The sequence below is a fragment of the Triticum aestivum genome, chromosome 4B (genome assembly GCF_018294505.1).
Source record: "Triticum aestivum cultivar Chinese Spring chromosome 4B, IWGSC CS RefSeq v2.1, whole genome shotgun sequence".
Classification (NCBI taxonomy): Eukaryota; Viridiplantae; Streptophyta; class Magnoliopsida; order Poales; family Poaceae; genus Triticum; species Triticum aestivum.
The window spans coordinates 22,552,423-22,557,086 of NC_057804.1; positions in this window are offsets into that span (position 1 = coordinate 22,552,423).

Here is a 4,664-nt window from a genome sequence, read left to right on the forward strand (position 1 = left end):
TTTTTTATTTTATGCAACGTTCCCCAACAGTTTCCTTCTGCCATCTTCTACACCCCACCAGAAGTTTGCAATTGAGCGTTGAAGATGATATTTGTTCTGAGAGAGAGGAGAGTGGAGTTGCTACGTGCGTGGTTGTGTTGTCCTTACACCTTTGGTCTCGGTGTTGGTGGTCGTGTGAGCCTCCTGGAAGCTACTATTCCACACTAAAACTTCCCTATAACACTCACATGGGCTAACCCATGGAGCTCTCACTCGCTCAACTCGGCTCTATGCTCCCTCGCTAGCTCCACTTCATGTCCACAGAAAATGGTCCAGAATTTATTTTCATTAGAAGAAGTTCATTAAGTCAAAAGAAGTTCACACATTTTTTAAAATCTTATATTTTAATTTTTTTGCGATTAAAAATACATTTTTTAAAATTTTGCGAATTTTAAAAACATTTGTGGATTTCAAACAATGTTCAAAAGTTTAAAAAAACACAAATTAGAAAATGCTCACATACTTTAAAAATGTTTAGGAACTTTAATATTCTTGAAGTCGAAAATATGTTCATGGATTCTAAAATGTTAAAAAATGCTTAGGAACTTTAAAATATTCATATTTTTTAAGAAAACTGATTTTTAATAAATATTCATGACTTAAAATGTTCAAAAATAAAATAGTTAATAAAAACAAGAAACAAAAGAAAACCAGGAAAAAGGCATAAAAACCAAAAGAAAAATTATTAAACCGGTGAAAAACACAGGAAACAAAATTAAAACGCAAACAGTACCTTCTCCAAAATTGGAAAAACCTGTCGGCCAGCAACACACACTTACATGGAGATGCATAGAAACAAGGGAAGAGTATGTCTATGTACCCTCGTAGACCATAAGCGAAAGCATTTGACAACGCGGTTGATGTAGTCGAACTTCTTCTAGCTCTGACCGAGCAAGTACCGAACGTACGACACCTCCGAGTTCTGCACACGTTCAGCTCGGTGACGTCCCTCCCTGTTGGGGAACGCAGTAATTTGAAAAAAATTCCTACAATCATGCAAGATCCATCTAGGTGATGCATATCAACGAGGGGGAGAGTGTGTCCATGTACCCTCATAGACCGAAAGCGGAAGCGTTTAAATAACGCGGTTGGTGTAGTCGAACTTCTTCGCGATCCAACCGATCAAGTACCGAACGCACGACACCTCCGCGTTCAGCAGACATTCAGCCCGATGACGTCCCTTGTGCTCTTGATCCCGTTGAGGACGAGGGTGAGTTCCGTCAGCACGATGGTGTGGTGATGGTGATGATGATGCTACCGGCGCAGGGCTTCGCCTAAGCTCTACGATGGTATGATCGAGGTGTGTAACTATGGAGGGGGGCACCACACATGGTTAAGAGAAACTTGTGTGTCTTTGGGGTGCCCCCTGCCCCCGTATATAAAGGAGGGAGGGAGAGAGGCCGGCCCCCTAGGGGCGCGCCAAGTGTATGAAGTCCTAGTAGGAATCCTTTCCCTTTTAGGAGTAGGAGAGAAGAAAGGAGGAAATGGCAAGGGGTCAGCACCCCCTTCCCCTAGTCCAATTCAGACCCATGGGAGGGGGGGGGGGCGCCACCTCCCCTTGGCCTGCCTCCTCTATTTCCCATATGGCCCAATAAGGCCCATTACTTCTCCCGGTGAATTCCTGTAACTCCCCGTTACTCCGAAAAATACCCGAATCACTCAGAACCTTTCTGATGTCCGAATATAGCCTTCCAATATATCGATCTTTACGTATCGACCATTTAGAGACTCCTCGTCACGTCCGTGATCTCATTCGGGACTCCAAACAAACTTCGGTCATCAAAACACTTAACTCATAATACAAATCATCATCGAACGTTAAGCGTGCGGACCCTACAGGTTCGAGAACTATGTAGACATGATCGAGACACATCTCCGATTAATAACCAATAGCGTAACCTGGATGATCATATTGGCTCCTACATATTCTACGAAGATCTTTATCGGTCAAACCGCATAACAACATACGTTGTTCCCTTTGTCATCGGTATGTTACTTGCCCGAGATTCGATCGTCGGTATCATCACACCTAGTTGAATCTCATTACTGGAAAGTCTCCTTACTTGTTCTGTAATACTTCATCCCGCAACTAACTCATTAGTCACAATGCTTGCAAGGCTTATAGTGATGAGTATTACCGAGAGGGCCCAGAGACACCTCTCCGAAACACGGAGTGACAAATTCTAATCTCGATCTATGCCAACCCAACAGACACCTTCGGAGACACCTGTAGAGCACCTTTATAATCATCCATTTACGTTGTGACATTTGGTAGCACACAAAGTGTTCCTCCGGTATTCGGGAGTTGCATAATCTCATTGTCTAAGGAACATGTATAAGTCATGAAGAGAGCAGTAGCAATGAAACTGTAACGATCATAATGCTAAGCTAACGGATGGGTAGTGGCCATCACATCATCTCCTAATGATGTGATCCCGTTCATCAAATGACAACACATGTCTATAGTTAGGAAACATAACCATCTTTGATTAACGAGCTAGTCAAGTAGAGGCATACTGGGGACACTATGTTTTGTCTATGTATTCACACATGTACTAAATTTCTGGTTAATACAATTCTAACATGAATGGTAAACATTTATCATGAAATAAGGAAATAAATAATAACTTTATTATTGCCTCTAGGGCATATATCCTTCAGTCTCCCACTTGCACTAGAGTTAGTAATCTAGTTCACATCGCCATGTGATTTAACATCAATAGTTCACATCTGTATGTGATTAACACCTATAGTTCACATCGCCATGTGACCAACATCCAAAGGGTTAACTAGAGTTAATAATCTAGTTCACATCGCTTTGTGATTAACACCCAAAGAGTACTAAGGTGTGATCATGTTTTGCTCATGAGAGAAGTTTAGTCAACGGGTCTGCTAAATTCAGAGCCGTATGTATTTGCAAATTTTCGATGTCTACAATGCTCTGCATGGAGCTACTCTAGCCAATTGCTCCCACTTTCAATATGTATCCAGATTGAGACTTTAGAGTCATCTGGATCGGTGTAAAAGCTTGCATTGACGTAACTCTTTACGATGAACTCTTTATCACCCCCATAACTGAGAAACATTTCCTTAGTCCTCTTAGATAACTAAGGATAACTTTGACCGCTATACAGTGATCCACTCCTGGATCACTATCGTACCCCCTTGCCAAATTCATAGCAAGGCACACAACTGGTCTAGTACATAGCATGGCATACTTTATAGAACCTATGACTGAGGCATAGGGAATGACTTTCATTCTCTTTCTATTTTCTACCGTGGTCGGGCTTTGAGTCTTACTCAACTTTACACCTTGTAATACAGGCAAAAACTCCTTCTTTGACTGATACATTATGAACTATTTCAAAAACTTGTCAAGGTATATACTCATTGAAAAAACTTATCAAGCGTCTTAATCTATCTCTATAGATCTTGATGCCCAATATGTAAGCAGCTTCACCGAAGTCTTTCATTGAAAAACTTTTATTCAAGTATCCCTTTATGCTATCCAGAAATTCTATATCATTTCCAATCAGCAATATGTCATCCACATATAATATTAGAAATGCTACAGAGCGCCCACTCACTTTCTTGTAAATACAGGCTTCGCCAAAAGTCTATACAAAACCATATGCTTTGATCACACTATCAAAGCGTTTATTCCAACTCCGAGAGGCTTGCACCAATCCATAAATGGATCGCTGGAGCTTGCACACGTTGTTAGCACCCTTTGGATCTACAAAACCTTCTGCTTGCATCATATACAACTCTTCTTCCAGAAATCCATTCAGGAATGCAGTTTTGACATCCATCTGCCAAATTTCATAATAATAAAATGCAGCAATTGCTAACATGATTCAGACAGACTTTAAGTATCGCTACGGGTGAGGAAGTCTCATCGTAGTCAACTCCTGGAACTTGTCGAAAACCTTTTGTGACAAGTCGAGCTTCGTAGATAGTAACACTACTATCAGCGTCAGTCTTCCTCTTGAAGATCCATTTATTCTTAATGGCTTGCCGATCATCGGGCAAGTCCACCAAAGTCCACATTTTGTTCTCATACATGGATCCCATCTCAAATTTCATGGCCTCAAGCCATTTCGCGGAATTTGGGCTCATCGTCGCTTCCTCATAGTTCGTAGGTTCATCATGGTCTAGTAACATGACTTCCAGAATAGGATTACTGTACCACTCTGGTACGGATCATACTCTAGAAGACCTATGAGGTTCTGCAGTAACTTGATCTGAAGTTTCATGATCATCATCATTATCTTCCTCACTAATTGGTGTAGGAATCACTGGAACTGATTTCTGTGATGAACTACTTTCCAATTCGGGAGAAGGTACAATTACCTCATCAAGCTCTACTTTTCTCCCACTCACTTCTTTCGAGAGAAACTCCTTCTCTAGAAAGGATCCATTCTTAGAAACGAATATCTTGCCTTCGGATCTGTGATAGAAGGTGTACCCAATAGTTTCCTTTGGGTATCCTATGAAGACGCATTTCTCCGATTTGGGTTCGAGCTTATCAGGTTGAAGCTTTTTCACATAAGCATCGCAGCCCCAAACTTTAAGAAATGACAACTTTGGTTTCTTGCCAAACCACAATTCGTAAGGCGCCGTCT